At 39.6% G+C, this 12,233-nt stretch overlaps 1 non-coding gene across 1 annotated transcript; it reads left to right on the top strand.

The window, feature by feature from the left end:
• Positions 1–11,523: 11,523 nt before the first annotated feature.
• On the top strand, positions 11,524–11,604 carry TRNAL-AAG (transfer RNA leucine (anticodon AAG)). The gene has a single exon. It is a non-coding gene; the product is annotated as a tRNA-Leu (tRNA).
• The last annotated feature ends 629 nt before the right edge of the window (positions 11,605–12,233 follow it).

The following is a 12,233-nucleotide window of genomic DNA, read 5'->3' as shown; positions in this document are numbered from 1 at the left end:
GAAGAATCATTAGAAATAACAATAAAAATTAAAAACAAATATTTACAAAAAGAAAAGTATAAAGGATTATATATAAACAAGTATAAACGATTATAAACAAAGGATAATAACAAGGAATGCCTAAACTAACAATTCGATCTTTGGTTCGATATTGCAGAAGAAATAAATCCCCGGCAACGGCGCCAAAAACTTGATGATTGGCGGTTGTCGGGATTTATAGAATTAATCTACTCTCCCCGGCAACGGCGCCAAAAACTTGATGCGGTTTCTGCGAAACCTCACTAAGGGATAAGTGTACCCCGTCGTTATCAAGATATAAATTTCTGGTTTAAGTCCAGGTTATCGTCCACAGGATTTATTTCTGCAAGTATCAAGCTACTCGGTCTCGGATGTTATCTAGGCTTAGGGGGTTTTGAGTTTGTTTTGTTAAATTAATCTACTCCTAGGTTGAATTATACTACTCCTAGCTAAATTATCTGATTCTAACTAAGTTATCTAATCCTAGCTAAGTTATTCTACGCCTAACTAAGTTACTCTACCCCTAATTGATCTTTTACCAATGCAATTAACTAAATGAACATGAAGGGATACGATGATAACAATGATAGAATGTTTAAGCAATTGAATTGAAACTAAGTCACTTGTGTCTAAGGCGATTAACCCGACCTATCCTCCTAAAGTCCCTAGTTCGTGATTCCCTTGTAAGGCCAAAACTAGCTCTAAGGCTCAGTAATTTGGGCTTAATCTTCTATAGGGTCGTCAATCCTATAGGCAATGACTAGGTGAGATTCAGCTCGCAATATGTGCCAACCTAATTTTGGGATTATCGAATGAGTTAAACCAATCAGACAAAGCATAAGACAAAGATTAAAACATCAAAACAATTGAATAAACAAAAACTATATTATATATCAAAGGTGGAAATATTGTCACGAAGTTACAATAAACCTAGAATTCATAGCATGTATCAGAGGCTAGACAGAATATAAAAGAAGAAAAATCCCTTTCAGGGAACCTGTCTACCAATGCAGGCGTCTTTCTAGGATTTAAGGATGGAGCTTGACCAATCCTCGGTGAACGGAGCTTCGGAGGTGTCTTCAATGGAGGTTTGAAGGATATGGAGGAGGTGGACAGGATTTCTCAAGGTGAAAGCTAAGAAAATTACAAAAGCAAAAGATATTGAATTACAATGGAAAAATCCTATTTATAGACGCGTCTCGGGCCTCGTTTTGACCTATTTTCGTGTCCTTGTTGGTGTAGGAAGACGTGGGACCGAACGTGGCTTCGTGGGGGCGGAATTGGTATTTTTGACCAATTCCCGCAGGGCTGCTCGCCGAGCAGGAAAGGCTGCTCGGCGAGCAGGGCTGCTCGTGCCGAGCAGCCCCCTGCTGGCCGAGCAGGCGCCTGGCGCCCTGCTCGGCGAGCAGGCTCCTGCTCATCGAGCAGGCCACCAGGGGCCTGCTCGGCGAGCAGAAATGGCCCGTGGGGCCCTGCTCGCCGAGCGTTTTCGCCCGAAGCGTGCTCGAATCATGCCGAGTGACTTCTATGCTCCTTTTTCGTCCGAACTTACACCTGCACACGCATAAAAACTCCGGAAAACATTAGTCCAAAAGCCAAATTGATCCGTCAATCGCTTATTTTGAGTAAACGCTTCGTTTGGTGCGACTTTTGACGGACCAATTAGCTTCAAAAGATAACGGAATTCTAATATGCATGCCATTTCGGCCGTATTTGCCTAAATTGATCACAAAACGAGCCTAAACGACGAAAAGTAAATAGAACGTTTCCAATTCCTAACTAACTCACACAAAAGCATTTAAATGCGAGAATTGCTCGCTTATTAACTAAATAACGCTAAAACCCGTCCTAAAACCGTACCCAAAGATAGGGGTTTTTGACCCCTATCAGCATGCTCAAGGCATATGACGGGTGATGAAACTCAATTCACCACGTTTGAACGTAAACGAGGAGGAAGCGTAAGTTTTGGAGACAACAGAAAGGGTAAGATAGTAGGATCAGGCACCGTTGGAGGTAATCCCACTATTGAATCTGTCTCCCTAGTCAGCGGACTCAAATATAACTTACTCAGCGTAGCTCAGCTATGTGATAATGGGAGAAAAGTTATATTTGATGATACTGGATGAACAAGGAAACGTAGTCAGAAACAAGGCAAGACTTGTAGCTCAGGGCTACAGTCAGCAAGAAAGTATTGACTATGGTGAGACCTTTGCCCCACTGGCAAGGCTAGAAGTAATTAGGTTTTTATATGCATATGCATCTTACATGAATTTTAAACTGTTTCAAATGGATGTTAAAAGTGCATTTCTTAATGGAGTAATAAACGAGGAGGTCTATGTCAATCAGCCTCCAGGGTTTGTGGATCCTAAGTTCCCAAACCACGTTTACAAACTCAAAAAGGCTCTGTATGGCCTCAAGCAAGCACCACGTGCTTGGTATGAGAGGCTGACCAACTTCTTACTGACTAGAAATTATGTCAGGGGTCAAGCTGATACAACCTTATTCATTAAGAGAAAGGGTAAAGATACCCTGCTGGCACAAATATATGTAGATGACATCATATTTGGTGCTACTAATGAATCTATGTGCAAGGAATTTAGCAAGCAAATGCAGACTGAATTCGAAATGTCAATGATGGGAGAACTCAACTTCTTCCTCGGCCTTCAAATTAAACAAGGAAAGAATGGTATATTCATCAGTCAAGCTAAATATGCCAAGGAGATATTGAAGAAATATGAACTAGAACATTGTAAGCCAATATCCACTCCTATGGGCACTGACACTGTCCTCTGTGCTGATGAAAATGGTAAGTCAGTAGACAGCAAGTTGTACCGAGGTATGATTGGCTCTTTACTTTACTTAACAGCAAGTAGGCCGGACATTCAGTTCTCGGTATGTTATTGTGCTAGATATCAGGCTAACCCTAAGGAATCCCATTACATAGCTGTAAAAAGGATCCTTAGATATTTGCAAAGCTCAATAAATGCAGGTTTGTGGTATCCAAATACTCATGACTTTACACTCATTGGATACACTGACGCTGACTATGGACGAGACAAGCTGGAAAGAAAAAGCACCTCTGGAGGATGCCATTTCCTAGGAAGCTGTCTTGTATCTTGGTTCAGCAAGAAGCAGGCGTCAGTAGCCCTGTCCACAACTGAAGCTGAGTACATTGCTGCTGGAAGCTGTGTTGCTCAAGTCCTATGGATTAAGCAACAGCTTGAAGATTATGGTGTTCAAACAAAGACAATTGAAGTTAAATGCGACAATAAAAGTGCAATTGACCTCTCAAAGAACCCAGTCCAGCACAGCAGGATGAAGCATGTCAGCATAAGACATCACTTCATCAGAGATCATGTACTCAAGGAAGAAATCAAGCTGACTTATGTACCAACAAATGAGCAGCTCGCTGATATCTTTACAAAGCCTCTAGCACGAGAGCAATTCAGCATACTGAGAGAAGCCATTGGTATGTTTAATCCACTGTCTTAAATTCCTAAGTAAAAATGTGATATGATGCATGCTGAGTGAGTGATACCATGCTGAGTGTCTAAAGATTTTCATTCAAAATCACATGCCCAAAAATAAATGCACACTGAGTGAGTTATCTCATACCGAGTAACTAACCTCTATAACTATCCGTTGAACAAAACTGACTACTCAGAATATGGAACGTTCGTAACAACAAATGCTGAGTAAAAGTAATCATTAGTATTCAATGCAAACGCACGCGTAATGACACATGTACAACGCATGCGCCGTATATGTCATAAAGTGTCATAAATGTCAGGAATTCTGCCGATTGGACAACCCAAGGGCAAAACCGACCTAAATTCAAACGGAAACCCTAATTGAAAAGTCTATAAATAGTGGGTATTTCCCCACTACTTGCTCTTTACGCGTACTGAACTTTCAATAGCTTCAGAATTCCTTAAGAACTTAAGTCCTAAAATTCACACACTTCTCTCCCAAAATGACTAAAGCCTCCTTCAACATCTCCGGTGCCGGTCGTTCCAAGACCACCACCGATGAACAAGCAACCAACATTCCCTCCACTCAGCTTTCACCCTCCAAAGCTGCTGGACATGGCAAAGAAAAAGCCATTCAAGCTCAAGGGAAACCAGCTAAACCTAGACAATACATTCGAGTATTCGAGAATGTACAAGAATGGAAAGTGGAACCTTCTCGCTGGGTATCCCAAACCTTCATCGACTCAGAACAACCGTTCTGCGATTGGATCAAGAACAACGACTGGACTGAGTTATTCTCCCTACGGTTCCCAACCTACTCTAACTTGGTTATGGAATTCTACCATAACCTCAAAGCTGACGTAAAAGACCATGACCATCTAGTCACTGAAGTAAGGGGAAAGACCATTTCATCAACCCAACTTATCTGGGATCTCTACTCAGCCTTAAGATTGAGGGTGCTGAGCTGAGAAGGAATGGTGACCAGGAGGACATCTACTATGATGAAACCTTCTGTAAGCCTGCTGGGTACATTGGAGAAGTATCCAGCTCGTCTATGGGTCAGCATCAGAAGATGGCCCACTTCCTGTTGGTTCAACTGATCTACCAAAAGGTCAACTGCACCAGCTCAGCGTCCCACTTCGAGATGTGCTTTATCTGGCACATGCTGACCTACAAGCCGATCAACATGCCCGTGTTTCTAGTAGCTGGATTCCTGCACAGCATAAATAATCTTAGGCTAGGCTCACTGATCACTAAGATCTTAGTTGATCATAAGGTTGACCTACAAGGAGAAACTTGTGTAAAGGGATCTGAGATCACAGCAGCATCACTGCGTGCTCTCAAGTTCAATCAGCCTTTAAAGAAGGGAAAATTCATTGAGCAGCCAGAAGAGCAAGCTGAAGAAGAGCTACCTGCTGAGGTAATTGTTCCAGCCAAAGGAAAAAGGACAAAAGCTCCAGCTATCAGAAAAAGGAAACCTACTGGTACCCCATCCAAGGAAGCTGAGCCTAAGTCCAAGAAATCCAAATCAGCTACTAAGTCAAACCAAGACAACACTCAGTCAGCTGAAAAGCGAAGCAGGCAAGATGAGCCTGCAACTGAGGACACAACTGATCCTCCTCAAAAGAAGCAGAAGACTTCTACCCTTTCACCCATCAATGTCCTCCCACTTGACTTTGTTGTCACCATAGACTCGCATTATGCTCAGCATCATGCTGAAGAAACTGAGCTACGGGAAGATGCAGTGGAACTGAACGAACAGTTCATCTCTCAGCTCGAGGAAGAGCTTGAGAATAATAATTCTGAGGATGATGTAGCCGAAGGAGAACAAAAGGAAGGAGCTGACTCCGAGAAAACAGTTTGTGAAGATGATCAAGCTGATCAACCTCACTCTGAGTCAGCTGATGAAGCTGAACAACACAAAGTGCAAACTGACCAGCACACTGCTGATCAGAATGTAGATGTCTCTCCATCTTCAGCTGAGAACACTCAAGCTGATCCTACTCTTGTACAGAAGAGACGAATACGACTGGTAAAGGCAAGCATCCTAGACCAACCAGTCATTGCTCCAGTGCATGATCCTTCAAAGGTCAAAATGACTTTCTTCCGTAAGCCAAATCCTTCTGCACCATCTACTCAGCCTTCACCAGCAGCAGAAAAACAAGCCTCTGTTTCTATTCAGGAACAAGCCGAACAACCTATCTCTGCAAACCCACCAATCCAAACTGAGCAAAATCTCGAAGAAAACACAGTACCAGTCAGTTCTGAACCCATCCAACCTGACTACACCACTGAAACTGCACCTGCTGACCTACCAACTACACAATCAACACATGTGCAGAACCCAATAACAACTTCAGTCACTGACCCATCAACCTCTTCTCTATCTGGTCAAACTGCTATCCATCCAATCTCTCAGGCCACCATAAATGTCACTGAGTCCAGTCAACGAATCATTGACTCAGTACATGCTCTGATTAGAGATATTCAGCACTCCGCTCCTCCTGCTGCTGCCATTTCACACATAGAAACTACTCAGCCTTCTCAAGTAACTCAACTTCTCAATGAAGTTAAGGAACTCAAGGATCTGTTGAGTATTTTACTCTCTTCACAAGCACAGCAAGCTAGGCAGGATTCACTTGCTAAGCTGGCTGAGATCCAGCTGACAACGGTACAGTGCCTTACTTCTCTATCTTCCCAAATCCAGAACTTGTCAACTGCGAACTCAAATCTCGCCACTTCCTCTGAGTTAAAGATGTTGTTTGCTCAGCTTCATACTGAACAGAACAAGACCAATGCACAGCTCGCAAACACATCTCAATGCTCAATGGAGCAACTCAGTGAGGCAGTTCGTCTACTCAATCTCCATAAAGAACAAATGGACACCGACCAGCTCAAACAGGATCAAATACTGACCACTTCCCAGAAGATATTTGACCATGTTAGACACAACAATCTTCAGCGAGAGCACTATGATACTTCACTTCTCAAAACTTTCCACAACTCCTTTGCTGCGCTGACAGACACAATCACATGGCTGGGAAAAGGACAAGCCTATGTGCTCAGTATGCTTAGCGCTGCTGACATTGGTATTCATCCTGATGTTCTCAGCAACGGTGCTCCTATCTTTGATGGGTTAGATGAAAGTGCTGATCGCTTGAAGACCTTCTCAGCTGAGCTCACCAGAGCTGTTCTTTTGGATTCCTTTAAACTGCCTCCACTCGGTGCTGGCAAAATGGGGGAGAAGAAAGATCAGCGAAGAACTCAAGCTGAAGGCAATTTCAGTCAGCAAAAGAAGAAGAAATAGATAGCCAACCACCAATTAATCCACACTTAGCTTATTCTTCTTCTTCGTGTAATATGTATGCTGACTGATCTATGTTATTCATAATACTGCGTAAATACCTATTGAATACCTGTTGAATGTATGCTGCGTAAATACAATGTTTGAACCTGTCTAAAATGAACAATTGAACAAATTAATTACTCAGTGCTCTTTTACTATACAAATCTTCCGCTAAAGACTGAGTAAAATAGAATATATCCCATAAGCTGACCTATACTTGAAAACTGACCTTAGACTTATTCAATTAAACCTTAAAATGTTTAGAATAAAACTAAGTCAGTAGCTCAACCCTGACGGGGGAGTTTACTTAGTCAAATAGGTCAACTATCATGGGGGAGCTCAATGCTGAGTTCCTTGCTGAATAGTTTTTGCCAACATCAAAATGGGGGAGTTTGTTGAAACACCTTTCCACAGGATTTTGATTTGACAAAATTATTTAAGTACAATTAAATATTCTATAACACACTAAGTTTAAATGCTTTGATTTATTGTTACTAATGTGTTTGTTCAATGTTGAGTTTGTAATTGTTATAAGACATAAAGATCATAAGGCCCAAGCCCTATATGAAAGTTAAAGCCCAAGTCAAACAAGGCCAAGACCACTCAGCCCGCGTATTACAAAATGCTGCCATTGAGTGTTGAAACGCAGCTGAGCAAAGAAGGATCCAGAAGATCCACGTAGACAACTTCGGCATGAAGCTGCTGAGCTGTCTCGACAAAATGTACAAGACAGCAGCTGACTACAAAGCAGCTTCCAGACAAAGTATTTCCTCTTTTAGTAAAGATCAGGAGACGCAGCAAGCTGTCTGGTTGACGTTACCTAAAATGGAGGAACATACTGTCACACTGACCGAAGAACAGAAGATGCTGGAATCTGATTGGCCAAGAGAACTGCTGACAGACGGAGTGAAAACGATATGAAGCCGTTTCCCTCCAACGGTTATTTCAAAATTCGAAATAACCAGAAGCTCCCACAGCTCTCTATAAATAGAGCATTCAGAATCCACATTCAATAGAGAACTTTGTGCAAAGCCGTTACGCTGACCAAAAGTATACAAAAGTTCTCCATCAAAAGCAAAGCAAATTCTTACACTACAAGCTTATACATTTGTGTAAAAGTCTAGAGTGATTGATTCTCAATCATCTAAGGTGTTCTAGCAATTGTTGTTTAGGACAAATCTTAATCATTTCTAGGAATTAGAAAGGAGAGTACTCTTGTTATACTCAGCTTCTGATTTGTAAAGGGTTTTCGAGTCTCTACCTTTAAAGAGCTCAGTAGTGAATTGGAAATCTCGGAACGTGTTCCGGGGATAGGACGTAGGCTTAGAAGAAGCCGAACCTGGATAACTCCGCTGAGTGAAGTATTTCTAACCCTTAACTCCTTAATATATTGCTTGCTTAAAACAAACTAAAGCTGACCAAGTAAAAAGAAGTCAAGCTGAGTTGTGCGCTACCAACGAGTTAGTTCAGGAATAGACTCTAAATGCTATTTCCTGACCTAAGCAACGAAGCTGACCTAGTCACTAGTTGACTAAGCCAGTGTCTTGCTGATTGCTAAGCGCCGCTATTATATAACCTTTTCTCAAAGAAAAGAAATCTTCCCTAATCAAATTAAAAAGGTAGAATAGTTCCTAACCCCCCCCCCCTTTGGAACTATACTTGCAACCTTACAAGGGACCAACAGACCGGTCACAATTACCTGCTGTACACTTTAGTGGGAGGTCACCAAAAGGTTGTACATTTTAATGTGCAAAATTGAAGGTTGTACACCAAAGTGTGAAAATAGGTAAAGGTTGTACATCACGTATGTAATTTACCCCCGTCTGATGCTAGCTTGCTTTGTCGCATTACGTGCAATGACGACACAACAATCTCTATTGGAAACATTGCATCATGGCCAAACGTTAGGAAAAAAGAACTTACCCTAGTGGTTCGATTTTTTAAGGTTCGCATCACCCAAAGTATTTCGGATAATGTCTTATGCCATTTCCTCGGATTTTCTTCCAACAACTTTCTAAAATCACAATAAGAATTTTATTTGACGCCTCCGTTTGTGCATAAAAAGGTGTCGAGTGAATCAACTTAATCTCGTATTCCTTCATATCCTCACTTGTGAACGTAGTGCATTGGTCGGTAATGATAGACTTTGGAATAGGCGGGTTACCCAAGTATCTTTTAATTTCATCGAATGTTGATTAGTGCTTCTCCTCCCATTTGAAATGCTCTTCATCTTTCAGTTTCCACAGTTTGGAGAACACTTTCGATTTCCCTATCAAGTTCGATATAAACCGTCTTAAATAGTTTACTTGGCCTAGAAACCGCTACAACTCCTTCTTGTTCCTTAGAGGTTAAGCTTCTTGGATCACCTTGGTCTTATTCTTATTGCTCAATGCCTCGTTGATGTACTAGAAATCCGAGGAAATTCCCAGATTTGACTCTGAAAGCGCATTTCAACAGATTAAGCTTAAAGTTGTATTATCGCATATGTTCTTCAAATGTTCTATATAGTCCGCTTCCCTTTTGTATTTGACAACAATCTCATCAATATACACCTACATGGACACCCCAAGCAAATCATCTTCATTACTCATTGATAGGTGTCACTAACGTTCTTTAATCTGAATGGAATAACGATCCACTCAAATGTTATGATAGATATCAGACACCGGAAATCAGTTTTGGAAACATCCTTCTTAGTGATTAGGATCTAGTTCTATCCAGCACATCAATCACAGTAGGAAATGATGTCATTTTTAGACACCGCATTACTAGTATGTCTGTGATGTGCATGACATACACATCCTTCAGTGTGGCTAGATTTAGGTCTCGGATATCCACACAAAACCGAACAACATTAGACAGTCATTCCGCATTATCGCGTCGGTCGGATAAATTTTGCCTCGAGCAATTTCTCAATTTCTTCATTGACCTTCACTTCAACCTCATTGCTCATTCTTCATGCTATTTGCTGGAATGGCTTGAAATCAGGTTTTATTGGAAGTTTGTGCTCTTCTATCTCCCTACTGAGTCCCGACATTTTACCTTAGTTCCACCCGAAATAGTCTTTGAATTGCTCAAGCAATTTTATGATTTTTTTTGTTTTTGAGCGGGACGTAGCAGCTTGTCGACGTATCTTACATGAGGTTCTTCTTCTATTCCTAGATAAACTCTAGAACTGAAATTGTTACTATTTTTCACGTGAGAGTTAAATTAACTTTACTTCAAAAATCTTAAGGCTATTTTGGTACATCATCATTTTTCTTTTATATGAGCTTTATGTTATCAATGTACATTTGATAAATTATGTAAAAGAGATTGTTAGTTTTAATGGAGATAATTCAAGTTAAGGCGAAATACTTAAGAAAAAATTCTTTCTTTTTATCGAAAGTAGAGTGTTAGAAGAGAAATACTGAAGATAGATTAGTCATCTTAATAGTCTAATAAATATTTTATTAATTTTATTGAAAAACTTTAAAACACATATATTAAAAATTGGAGATAATATATATTTATATAACATCTAATTTATATGATTTAAAATATAGGATAAAATATAAAAATAAATCTCATAGTTTTAATTGTATTAGTATAAAATTTTGGCCTAATGCTCATCCAGCCCCCTTAACTTGTTCAAATTGATCATTTTACCCCTCCAACTCATCGAATGTCCTATTTACCCCCTTAATTCCATAGAAATGGTATTTTTCACCCCCTTAACTTGTCCAAATTAGTCATTTTACCCCTCCTCAACTTATCAAATGTCCTATTTACCCTCTTAACTCCATAAAAGTGGCATTTCTCACCCCTTATGATCATATTTACCCCCCTTAACTCCATAAAAGTGGTATTTCTTACCCATTTATAGTGCAAAATTAATAGCACTTATTCAAATGAGTTTGAAAATATATATTTTTAATATCAACTTTTTATTTTGTTTTAATTTGATAATTATATTGATCCTTCATGTGTTTATTATAATAATATTGTATTACAATAATTAGATAATCAAAATTCAACTAGCAAAAACAGTTGAAAAGAAAAGAATGAATAAAAGAACAAATAACAAGAACATTAATATAAACAAGTTGAAGACATTATATGTAGGGAAAAGGTACCAAAATAGGTCTATGATTTTGGAGAAGTATCAATTTAGGTTCCACGTACAAAATAGCACCAATATAGGTTTAACGTTTAAAAAACGTATCAATTTAGGCCTCGATGACGGATTGTAAGGGGTGAGAAATACCACTTTTATGGAGTTAAGGGGGTAAATAGGACATTCTATGAGTTGGGGGTTCGGGGGGGGGGGGGGGGGGGGTAAATGGACAAGTTGAGGGGGTGAGAAATACCACTTTTATGGAGTTAAGGGGGTAAATAGGATATTCTATGAGTTGGGGGGATAAATGGACAAGTTGAGGGGATGAGAAATACCACTTTTATGGAGTTAAGGGGGTAAATAGGATATTCGATAACTTGAGGGGGTAAAATAATCAATTTGGACAAGTTAAGGGGGCTGGAGGAATATTAGGCCTAAAATTTTTGCAAATATTTATACCAAGTTTTTTCCATTTGTAAAGATATATTTTTTTAATTAAAGACATCCAGATTTACTTACAAATTTGAATATTACTTTTCCAAGCAAGATCAGTTGTATCCATATGTTATAAAAAATTAGAAAAATTGATAAAAGTTGAGATGACCGAGTTGGTCTAAGGCGCTAGATTAAGGTTCTGGTTCGAAAGGGCGTGGGTTCAAATCCCACTCTCAACAATTATGTTTTGAATTTTAATTTAAAAAAGTTGAAAGTTAGCTTAGTGGTAATGTTTATTAATCAGCTTTTAATATTCAATAATACTAATTGGTATTTTCCAAAATTCTATGGATTTTGAAGGTTGATTAATGGATATTCGTGCATGAATCAACATTCATTAACGTTTATTATATTTCTACTGCATCACTAAGTGTACGAATGACGTGATGTACTAAGTGACCTAACATATTATAAACTTAAAAAGGATCTGAATACACTTTTATGGTAAATTATTATTTTAACTAGCTACTTTTACAATTATAAATTTTTAATAACTTTCCCATTTTGTTGAGAAAAAAGGGTGTTGTTATTCTCAGCCTCATTTTTCCACCCTTAGCCATTTGAAAGGATGAAAATGCCCTTTCAGGTGTTGGTGTGGGAAGTGTTTTTTTTTTACTCTCCCGACACGCGGGTGTGAGGACATCACGCCTCACCTTGTTGTGAGGCGTTTGGCTATCACGACTCACCACATAATGAGGTGTGATAGCCAAACGCCTCACCACAAGGTAAGGCGTATGGTTTCACTATGCCATTTTCCCTTTCACATGACACAAGATACATGACAGACATTTGTTTTCGTGTCGTGTGA

Source organism: Euphorbia lathyris, chromosome 2 (assembly GCF_963576675.1).
Source record: "Euphorbia lathyris chromosome 2, ddEupLath1.1, whole genome shotgun sequence".
In the NCBI taxonomy this organism is placed as follows: Eukaryota; Viridiplantae; Streptophyta; class Magnoliopsida; order Malpighiales; family Euphorbiaceae; genus Euphorbia; species Euphorbia lathyris.
The sequence above is the reverse complement of the archived record's forward strand: the minus strand, read 5'-3'. Positions and strand labels throughout refer to the sequence as shown.